The sequence below is a fragment of the Silene latifolia genome, chromosome X, assembly GCF_048544455.1.
Source record: "Silene latifolia isolate original U9 population chromosome X, ASM4854445v1, whole genome shotgun sequence".
Classification (NCBI taxonomy): domain Eukaryota; kingdom Viridiplantae; phylum Streptophyta; class Magnoliopsida; order Caryophyllales; family Caryophyllaceae; genus Silene; species Silene latifolia.
In genome coordinates this window covers 169,167,473-169,179,818 of record NC_133537.1, presented here as the reverse complement: position 1 = coordinate 169,179,818, position 12,346 = coordinate 169,167,473, and the positions used below count along the sequence as shown (strand labels likewise).

General features: G+C 34.5%; 1 long non-coding RNA gene across 1 annotated transcript; it reads right to left on the bottom strand.

Moving 5' to 3' along the window:
- On the bottom strand, positions 1-2,473 carry LOC141623701 (uncharacterized). Its single transcript, XR_012533526.1, has 2 exons — positions 2,207-2,473; positions 1-210 (listed from the first exon to the last, which is right to left on the bottom strand). It is a non-coding gene; the product is annotated as an uncharacterized LOC141623701 (long non-coding RNA).
- Positions 2,474-12,346: the final 9,873 nt, after the last annotated feature.

Here is a 12,346-nt window from a genome sequence, read left to right as displayed (position 1 = left end):
TAAAAAAAGCTGTAACTTTCAATCAATTAATAAAAAAAGTGGAGAATAAAAATCAGTCGTACAACACTTGAACTACAATTCTATCTAATCTACAATTATATACACAATTATTATACGTTTAATGGATGGCTCATGACTCTTATACACTGGACACAAAACTCCACCTTCGAGACTCCACCTTCCAGCCAGTTCCCCAAGCTATGCAGATTTCTGTGGAACATAAAATTTGATTCAAACTAGGATGATTATACAAACTATAAATACAAGTCTTTTGGTATTTCAATTTTCACATATCATCTATTCCATATTTCATAGATCTTATTGAGAACCACCTGCAACAATGGCACCATGATATTAAAATATTATGATGCAAGGCAAGTGGAAAATGTATACAATGCCTGTGAGTATATTTTGGTGTCAGTTACGCATATTTTATTAACTTGATTTTTGTATTCTCTGTTTCAGTTTAACAATCAACGAGCTAAACCAAAGCAAGGCATGCAAGTGGAAAAATCAAGGTCCGTGTATCTCGACTATGTGAAGTAGTAAATCCTTACGTCCAAGACAAGCTAATCTGCATGGATATGGTCCTTATAGATGAAGAGGTATATCACTATGTTGAACAAGCTTATTTGAGATGAGCGTCTATACGACCTGAGGCACGGGAAAAACGTTTTTGTACAGGCCATCTCAGCAAAAGTGAGGTCAGAGGGAAATAATAGTCCTGAACGTCGCATCTTGGTAAGAAAGCATATACTTTACATGCATAAAACCACCACTATAAAGACTAATTACAATAAATTGCACTCATGAATTCGAAATGTTATAGAGGAAGTAGTGAAGATTTTAAGGAAATAAACACCTGAACTAATTAACATATATAAAAAAAATTTAACTTTCTTAAATCAGGTATAGCAGCCTTATTACTGCCAGGAGAAAGAACAGCTCACAGCAGATTTGCCATCTCTATTGACTTATTCGACAACTCTACATGTAACATAAGGCAAAAGACCCAACTTGATGAGCTCCTTAGGGAGACTTAATGATATAGGATGAGGCACCCATGGACTACCGATTTGCTTTTGAAGAAGTGGATCACACAATGAGACACATAATTGCATTTAAAGACAAAGAAGCAAAATCTAAGCTCTTTGGGGGAACTTCAAGCAAGTTAATAATTGCATTTAAAAACAAAGAAGAAAAATCTAAGTTCTTTGGGGAACTTCAAGCAAGTATTGCCTATAATAACCAAGGGAATAAGGCAAGATGTTGTATGAAGCCATTGTATACACGCTTAAGAGAAGCATGATAGTTTCATAATGTAGCAATGACCTAGAAAAGCGAGAAAGAAACCGAGCATTCAATGAATGGTTGCTAGCTATTTGAGATGAAACATTAGAAGCCAAGGCAGATTAGAATAACACCAAAGAAACATTGATAGAAATACCAGAACAATACATTAGTAGTAAAGGAGCATTAAGCGTTGAGGTAGTAGTTAACCAGATGTACCAAAATTTCAAAAGCAGCCCTAAAAACGAGGACTATCTAAGAGAAAGAGCGCCATCAGAGGGGTTATATAATGGTACACCTCTGATTGTAACACACCTTAGCTTGGAAAGTTTACAGTCAAAGGGAGAATAATAATGGGTTCAAAGCTGGGTCTGAAGGTTCTGTTCTTATACCGAGGATAATAATGACTACAACGGACATAAAAATCCCATTCGTACTTAAAAGAAGTCAATATCCCCTAAAGCCCTGTTATGCAATGACAATTAACAAGAGTCAAGGACAAAGCTTAACGCATGTAGGGATCTATTTTCCAAAACCCATATTCAATCATGGAAAATTATATGTAGCAGTTTCAAGGATGACATTCTCAGAAGGTATAAAATTCTTCATCGACGATTCAGCCAGGCACAGGAGTTCAAAGGTCACACGAGGAACATGTTTATAAAGAAATTTTCTCAAATCTACATTCTCTGACCTAGACAATCCATGTTATACCAATTTCTTATTTGGACAATTGTGTAGATTGTTGAACATCAAAGAATTAATTAAAACGTCAAGTTTAAGAAGTCAAAACACCAACGTCTCATTTCATTACCTTTTATAGTTATTGTGAGAAAAAAAAATTAATCAAACGAAAACGGATGATTGATACAGAGGGGAACATATAACACAACAATGTACAAAAATATAAACATACCTTAACTAACATAACGGATCGAGCAAGAGTGATTGCGAGAGGTAGATGAAACAATCAGCATAAATTAGAAGATAATTTCAATCACCGGTAAACTTGAACCAAGATTTGGGTATCAAATAGATGTGAAATTAATCATAAACAAATAAATGTGAAATAGGGAATCAAGATTTGGGGATTGGAAAGTTGAATGATAAAAGTAATATAATTAAGAGCCGACAAATACAATATTTGGGTTAGGCAGGAAGTACACAAATGTTCTTGAAAGATGTTTGGAAAAAAAAATCTACATTTGATATACTTTTAGTTCTACCGTGGTCCATTTTTTATTCAATAGGAGTATTATTCATTTAGTTCTAATTAATAAATTGACTTTTTATACTTTCTCCATTTCCTTATTTTGACCTCATTTGCTTTTTAGGCGAAACAAATGTAGAAATAGAAAAAAAGTCCGAACTTTGATCGTCAATAAGTTGGAGAATAAAAACTATTTATTTATAAAACTAAAACATTTACAATTAATATCAATACATCTTTCACGAAAAAAAATAACATATAGACATCGAAAAATACGGTCAAAGTGGCGTCCTAGAGTCCGCAATAAAGAAAATGGGGTGAAAATAGAAAGATGGAGGGAGTATCATTTATAGTGATAATTAATGAATTGACTTTTTATATAATAGGATGTGTTGACCGTCTCATGATGTGAGATCGTGTTATAAAAGAGTTTCTGTAATTTCAATTTTAAAACGGATAGTATCCTTCTCACAAAATGCAAATGGATAAAGTGGGGGGGGGGAGGGGGGGGGGGGGTGGTAAATGGATACCCTCACCTGCCCTCCCACTTATATTTTGTGAGAGAGCCACTATCCATTTGCAGCTTAGTTTTTGAGTCTTTTCCGTCATCACAAAATCAATCAAAAAAACAATGCATAAATCCTATGAAATTACACCTCCCACGTCCTCTTTGTAAGCACCCAAGCAATCACTTTTGCATTTCTATTATATGGGAGAACAATCATATTGTAAGCCCCAAAAGAGAATATTAATGTGGATTACTCTAGCCCCGTGCATCGCACGGGCATTAAATCTAGTATATATATAAAAGAGGCTTTTTTCAGGCATCGTGAGAGACTCCAACTATTTCGAAACACGATTTTAATTTTTAATAATTAACCCTCTTAAAGCTAATTATATTTGGCTAATAAAATAAGAGATATACTAAATCACAAAAAGATTGGTTTTATAATATCTTTTACGATTAAAAATTAGAATATGACAAGTTTTCAAATCAAGGTCTCTTATCTATAATATAGACTTCTAATAAACGAAGGTATCTTCCCCAATGGTCTTATATATATTCTTATTTCGTTAGTTGCCCAGCTTTACAACTATTTGCTTGCACATATTCAATATTGTTTTAGCTCTTTTATTTTCCTGTAATTCATCATTTTTTTTATTATTTTGTATTTTATTTTTTGTATTGTTTTTTATTATTATTATTATTGTAGTTGACTATTCATCTATCACAATTATGAGGATGAAGTTCCGTACGTTAATTACTTGAGCTATTTCACAGGCATTAACGAAATGAATCATCTTTTACATTAACAAACCAAATTGCTGCGTCCCTTCCTCTTCGCCGTTCTCGCATCTCAACATCGATACAACCGTTCTCCTTTGTCTCTCCACCGTTTCACGTGATTTTTGCGTTGTTGGATTCCTCTTGTGGTAGGTTACACATTAGTAAAATAATACTTATCAAGTAAGATGGTTTAGCACATAGAATTACATTGCATTTTCCATAAACACCCTTTTCATCTTTTTCAATAACTAAAATAGTTTACGATTATGAGAGAGTGTAAATGTATATTTAGTAGATGGAGGGTAAATGTGTATTTACATAAACTATAACTATCCTAAACACCGCCTTGAACAAGGACCATGTACGATTATATCTATCTTATCACATAGTATGCAAAGTTATTTGATTTCAAGCCATTGACACCTCCTTTAACACAGGAAGTTTGTGCCGAATCTTTGCTTTGTTTTGCTGAACCAAAGCTAAGGTATTTTCTTGAACAGTCGGCCACATTAAGTCCCACGCACTACAAATAGATTTACGCCAGAAAAACCGTCATTGAGCGTATGACTGTATGAGGTTAATGTTTGTCGATAATAGTACCCCAAACCATGTGCAGAAGATATATAGCATATTATAAGGTTGTTGGATGTATAACATGGTCTTGCCAAGTTGCCCGTTTGCACTACGCATTGCAAATTTGCAAGTATGTAATTATGGCATTATGATGCTCATGGTGTTTATGATTGTTACAGATCATAGATTGTATTTCAATATAGTTTATGAGAGAGTGTCAAGGTGTATGCATAAACCATCTTACTTTCATAAGAATTGTTATTTTAGCGTCATAATATGTAGCCTACCGCAAGATGTATTCAACAACCGCAAGATGTATTCACCAATGCAAAAATCACACAAAACGGTTAAGAGACAAGGGAGAATGATTGTATCGAAGTTGAGACGCACTTGAACGGCGAAGTGGAAAAAAACAAAAAAAAGGTGATGACGTGGATCCCATTTGGAGAAATAGTTTGAAACGGACCCTAAAATATGAATTAGTTTGGTTTTGAACCCTATTTTGAAAAAAAAAATCCCGACTTGACTTCAATTCTATAAAAAAATTCCCTAGATCTAACATAACATAAATTTTAGTCTTTCGTTTTTAAATTTTACATACGGCTAACCATTGTAGAGTTATATACACTACATAATGAAAATACAACGTTTCATCAAAGACACTAATAGATATGATCTCGCATTTATGCTATGATAACTTTTAGAATAACCAAAAACTTATGCCATAATTCTAACTTGATCTCTTTAAAAAGAGATGAAAATTTGATTAATCACATACAACAAACAAAATACACAGTATTATATATCTACATGCATGGCTACTTTACTTTTAACTGTACTCTTACTTTGTATGTAAAACTCTCTTGACCTAATAGTAATTCTTTTAGATAAAAATATAAAAGAACGATTTATGTACATAAATTCTCTCTTGAATCACTTCTGAGTTCTGTCACAAATTAAACATAGTCTTAATACAATATGACATAAGTTTAAGTACAAGTAGTTTACAAGCAATATACGGTAAATAACAACTCCATTTATGCGTCTGAAATTAAGCATTACTGCATCCACAAATTTTAACTATTTATCCCTTATTCATGTTCATTTAAAGACAAAACAATATTTAGTTACCCGTGCAACGCACGGGCACAAAATCTAGTAGTGAATAGGAGGAAGTAATAAATAAGAGAACATTAGAGTTCCATAAGCTCAAAACACAACAAGATCTTTATAGCTTAAGTTTACATAAAGACCAATTCCAATACAACTACAAGTTTATAACCTATATATAGTATAGTATATTTCGGCTCTTCATCTTTGATATCGACTTATTCATTAATCCAAATATTTTATTTTGAATGTGTTTTTTTTTTTCCTTTTCTGTTCGTTTTAATTTCATGTGAATTGTTAATATGCTTTTTTTCAGTTAGTTTATAATTGTAGTGTGTTTTTTTTACCCATGCTGAATATTAATTTCTTCACTGTATGTTAATTTCAATTAGGTTTGACTAAGATGTCCTCTTACTAGTGCATTTCTTTTGTTATGTTGATAGGAATATAGAATGAAGATGTCAATAATTATGAAGGCGTGATCATCTATGGTATATTACATTTATGATATTATCGGGATTGTGCGAGCACAAGAATTATAAAGTACTCTCTTCATCTAAATTATTTAATTTACCTTTGATAAAATACCCTTCATAAATAATACTTTCCCGTCTCATTCATTTGTTTATTTTTTTATTAAAATATCTCTCACAAAGAATATAAAAGGCTAACAAATAATTGAGACGGTGTGAGTACTTATATTAATTATTAAAATTTCGCTTTAGGTTTTAGAGAACTAATTAGTAGTTATTGATATTGCTTATAAATGAGTTATTGATTATTTTAGTCTCATTTTGCCGGAAGATCCAATCCATTCAAGTTGAAACTTCACGCATAAGTCTTGCGGGGTAACAAATTTTAACTTCCGACTACGTACCCATTAGTAGTCGATTTAATTAATTTATAGTATGAGTATTGAGTATCGAGATCGTAAAATTAGCTATATGTACAGAATATGATCCGATCCCATGAAAAGTATTCCGTAATATGTTTAGAATCATCGTTTTTTAATCATATTGGATGACTATTGCCTGTGTTGAGTTGGGTATAAGATTTACCGAGCATATGATTGTTTATTTTGTTATAGCAAGAATACAAAAAACCATTAAGAAAAAAAAAACAAATATAAATTAACATTTCGTTAGAAATCTATAGTCGGAAAGGATTCTACTGCACTATAATCTTTTAAATTAGAGAAATAAAGTTCTATTTTCTTTTACGTAAACTAAACTACCAAATGTATATAAATCCTATCCTACTATGAATGAATGTCTTACCATTACCTTCAATGCCCCAGGAAATTAGTGAAGGGTAGCTATTTAACCATCACGAAGACGGGAGTTGAAAATTTGCAACATCAATAATAACATTAGTATTTTTTTTTCTTATGATGTCGATGTTATTAACGCAGGGTGTCTAAGGCCACGGCAACCACGGCGGTGGAATCGGGCCTCGTTTTGGTCACCGAATTTAAAAGCTTTATTGATGAAATTCAATACAAACTACGACATATAGTACACTTGTCATTCATATTTGGGGCCTCATTTTTTTATCTATTGTACCGGGCCTCTGTTTACTTTAAGACGCCCCTGTATTAACGGTAAGGTAGTAGTAATTATGCTCAGGTAATGTAGTAGTAATGTTGAAGTCCAAGTCATTGTTTCATCTAATTGAACTTATTTTTTTACTAAAACATGTTTTGGTGGTGTGTATGAACGAACTGAACTGCCTATCAAGGAAGGCGATGAGCCGTGGCGAGTAGCCAGAATATTGCATGGCTTAGAAGCATGGAATGTCAATGAATGTGGCGACATGGGTGGACCCAGGAATTAATCTTTGGTATAGCAAAAATTATATGATGCTCGAAAATAATTAATGCGACACACTTTTATGTATGCTTTATATATACTATCCTTTTAAATTTTGGTTCTTTATTATTCTTTCACGTAGAAATTTTGTACGGAGTAATTATTTATTTTACTTGCAGATTTATGATATCTTGATAAAATAATACTTCGTATTAAAACTAATTCAAATTGTAGATACACAATCATTAAGTTTATGAAAAAAAGAAGAAAATAAACAACTACTATTAAAAATCACTTACTAAGCTCAAATCGACTAATTAAATGAGCAAAATGACGGTCTAATTGACAATCTTCCCTTTAATCAGTTTTAATATAATCTGTACACATTATTTCCTTGAAAATTTGGAAAAAAACCAACTAATAAGACAACAAAGATAATGAATGAGTAAATGAAACATTAATATGGTGTCATTAATGGTGAATTGAGATTAACGAGTAAATGAGATTATAGAGAGCAAGAATGATTATGCGAGAAACAATGTCATTTAATGACTAATTGATATAATTATAGTGTAGCAAATGTAAACAATAATTATAGGATCTTGATTGCAGCGATAATTACTGATAGATACATACATGGAGTAGTCATTAGATTTAATGAGGAGGTTTCTTAAGAACAATAAGAAGATGAATCTTAATGTTTTGTCTTCTCCTGCCTTCCTTAGTCTCTAATTCTCTTTCTGTGTGTTTTCACTCAATTAATATGAATTAGGTTAAAAACCACAAACATGTGTGATCTATTTATATAGGTGGTAGGAGGGGCTTAAATAGATAAGTGGGCCTAATATGTTAATGGCCTGTAAGATTAACCATAATCCACTTATTCTATTACTCCCAATAAAAACCCGAAACATTATTTCTAACCGTTTCTAATTAAAGTGACAGACATCAGTAATTAGGTCCACATAATAGAGAATTAATAATTCTTACATTCTCCCACTTGGACCATATTACTGACCGAAACATAATGTCACGCATAAGTAGAACCATAAGATGCGTAAACGGCTAAATGAACACATAATGGGCTTGTCTTAATTACCCTGGTCATTCCGAACAACTGGTTGAGTCATGGCGGAAACACTACTATACAAGAGAAGTGGTCCTTCGATGTACTACGGACCGATCGTTTAGAATAATCAGTCTGTACAAGGAGCAAACATAATCCCCGATAATGTCCTTGAGGAAAGGAGCGGATTCTGTTAATCGTGCAACAACAATGTATACAATAACAATAATACGATATAAGAAATTGTTCGGAAATCATCATCATAAGAAAACATAAGTTGATTAATCAAAACATAAGTGTCATCATTACAAAATACTAGCAGGATCCAACATAAATGAAAAGCCTTAATGATTATCCTCCAGACCCATATCAGTAGCATGCTTCAGAAATGTCTTTGGAGGTAATCCCTTAGTCAAAGGATCTGCTATGTTAGCACTAGTCATGATGTGCTCAATTGACACAGTGTTTTTCCGAACTTCCTCCTTAACTGATAGGTACTTCATTTCCATGTGCTTTATTCCTTTAGAGTACCTATCATTTTTCGAAAAGAAGACAGCTGCGGCATTATCACAGTAAATTTTCAGCGGCCTTGCAACGGAATTCATAACGCGAAGCCCTGAAAGAAAGTTCCGCAACCATAAAGCTTGAATAGTAGCCTCAAAGCATGCTACAAATTCAGCTTCTATAGTGGATGAGGCGATAATTGTTTGTTTAGCACTCTTCCAGGAGATTGCTCCCCCAGTCAAAGCAAACACATAACCAAAAGTGTTTTTCCTTGAGTCCACACACCTTCCAAAATCTGAGTCAGCATATCCAATAACCTCAAGCTGATCAGTATGTCTATAAGTGAGCATTTTGTTCATTATTCCCTTTAAGTACCTTAAAACTTTCTTAGCCGCACTCCAATGACCCATTCTAGGATTGGACTGATATCGACCCAACATACCCACTGCAAAACTTATGTCAGGTGTTGTACAGACTTGTGCATACATTAAGCTTCTAACCAGAGATGCATAAGGAACGTTTTTCATGACATTTCGTTCTAGTTCAGTCTTAGGACACATACTCAAGCTGAACTTATCCCCTTTCTGAATACGAACATCAATGGGATTACATTTTACCATGTTAAATCTTTCTAAGACCTTCATGATATAGGCTTTCTGAGACAATCCTAATGTCCTTTGTGATCTGTCTCGAGATATTTCCACCCCGATCACATAGGACGCCTCTCCCATATCCTTCATCTCAAAGTTGCTTGATAGGAAATTTTTAGTTTGACGTAGTAGTCCCAAATCACTGCTCGCGATAAGTATGTCATCGACATATAAGACCAAAAATGCAAACTTACTCCCACTGATCTTCAGGTAGATACACTGATCAACAGTGTTTTCTTGAAACCCAAAGGAGCTAATGGTATTATGGAACTTAATATACCATTGCCGAGAAGCTTGCTTAAGCCCATAAATGGATTTCTTTAATATACAGACTTTGTCCTCTTTGCCATCAATAACGAAGCCTTCAGGCTGAGCCATGTAGACTTCTTCTTCCAAACTCCCATTCAAGAAAGCCGTTTTCACATCCATTTAATGTAGCTCTAAGTCAAAATGAGCTACTAAAGCTAATATGATCCGTAAAGAATCCTTCTTAGAAAACGGAGAGAAGGTTTCATTATAATCAATGCCTTATTTCTGATTAAAGCCTTTAGCTACCAGTCTGGCTTTATGTCGTTCAATATTACCTAAGGAGTCGCGCTTGGTCTTAAAGACTCACTTGTAGCCGACAGCCTTATGACCTATTGGTAAATTGACCAACTCCCAGACCTCATTCTTAGCCATAGACTCCATCTCTTCTTTCATGGCATTAATCCATTTATCGGAATCATTAACGTTCATAGCTTGTGAAAACGTAACCGGATCAGTATCCATACTAATGTCAAATTCACATTCTTGTAGATATACTCCATAGTCATCTGGAATAGCTGACCTTCTAGGTCTTGTGGACCTTCTTAATACTATTTCAGGTGCTGTATCAACAACCTCAGTGGCGATGTTATCATTCTGGAGTGAAGGGTTATCAACATTAGGTTCCACAATATCGACTGAGTCAACATTATCATTATGTGGAACTTCATCAATAAAAATTGGGGGCAAAGGAACTGGAATTGCCACCCTAACTTCATTGACAACGACATCCCTTACCTGATCACTCCCACTAACTTCGCCATTCTCAAGGAATTTGGCATTTCCGGTTTCAACAATTCTAGTCTTGTGTGTAGGACAGTAAAACCTATACCCTTTGGACTTTTCTGGATAACCGATAAAGAACCCACTAATGGTTCTAGGATCAAGCTTCCTTTCATGTGGATTATAAATGCGTGCCTCTGCTGGGCATCCCCATACATGTAAATGTTGAAGACTCGGTTTCCACCCTTTCCACAGTTCAAATGGTGTCTTTGAAACTGCCTTACTAGGAACCCGGTTTCCAACATACACATCAGTCATAAGGGCATGCATCCACAACTTCATGGGTAGATTGGTATTACTCATCATTATCCTCACAGCCTCTAATAGGGTCCGATTACGCCTCTCAGCAACACCATTCATCCATGGAGAACCAGGAGTTGTGTACTGAGGGACAATACCCAAACTTTCAAGGAGTTTTGCAAAAGGACCAGGATGTTGTCCTGATTCATCATATTTGCCATAATACTCACCACCCCTATCTGACCTTATGATTTTCACTATCTTTCCTAATTGGCTTTCCACCTCCTTAATGTAAACCTCTAAAGCCTCTACTGATTGAGATTTTTCATGCAAAAGGTAAAGATAACAATAACGTGAATAATCGTCGATAAAAGTGATGAAATATTTCTCTCCGCTCATGGAGGGAACATCAAATGGACCACATATGTCTGTATGTATAATCTCTAAAAGAGCAGTGCTTCTTGTGGACCCTTTCTTGGTGTGTTTGGTTTGCTTACCCTTAATGCATTCCACACACGTCCCAAAATCCGTAAAATCAAGAGAAGGTAGTATATTGTCTTTAACTAACATGCTCATCCTTTCTCTTGAAATATGGGCCAAACGTTTATGCCACAAGAAAGAGGAACTTTCATTAGACCTTCCACGTTTCGAACTAACATTATTATGCAGGGAAACATTATGAGTAACACAAAGAGATTCTGAAAACAATTTATCTAAATAAATACGATACAATCCGTTTTCCAAAATCGCAGAACCAATAAAAACATTGTCTTGAAACATACTGAAACAACCTTGTCCAAAACTTAATCTAAAACCATCATTATCTAACTTAGAAACTGAAATTAAATTGCGTCCGAAAGAGGGAACATAAAGTGTATCCTCCAAATTCAACTTAAATCCAGTGCTTAATTCCAAGCTAAACTGGCTTCTACGGAGGCTTTATCTTTATTCCCCATGTATAAGGAGGCCTCATTTGGCTTTATGGTTCTTGTGGTAAGGAATCCCTGCAAGGAATTCGAAACATGTACATTAGACCCCGAATCTAGCCACCATGTATTAGAAGGAACTTTAGCATAATTTGATTCAAAACATACTAAAGCCAAAGGCTTACCCTTCTTTTCGAACCAATTCTTACGCTTTATGCAGTCATTCTGAAAGTGCCCAGGTTTCTTACAGAAAAAGCAACTTTCCTGCTTCTTTATGCCAGATGCAGATAGCTTATCAGAAGGGCCAGACTTCATGCCCTTTCTGTTTCCAAACTTACCCTTAGATTTCCCGCTTTCATGATGCACATGATGTGCTTGGGAGAAGCCAGTATTCTTACTTGAGGCATCAGCCTCATCTTTCTATTTGATTCTTGCTGTTCCTGAACCAGTTTATTGGTCAATTCATTGGCACTCCAAATTTCTTTAACAATGTTGTAATGAAGATGGAAAGCATCAAACTTATCAGGCAGAGAGTTGATGATAAACTGGGCGAGGAACGGATCCTCAACTTTCATGCCCAGTTTTCCCAACT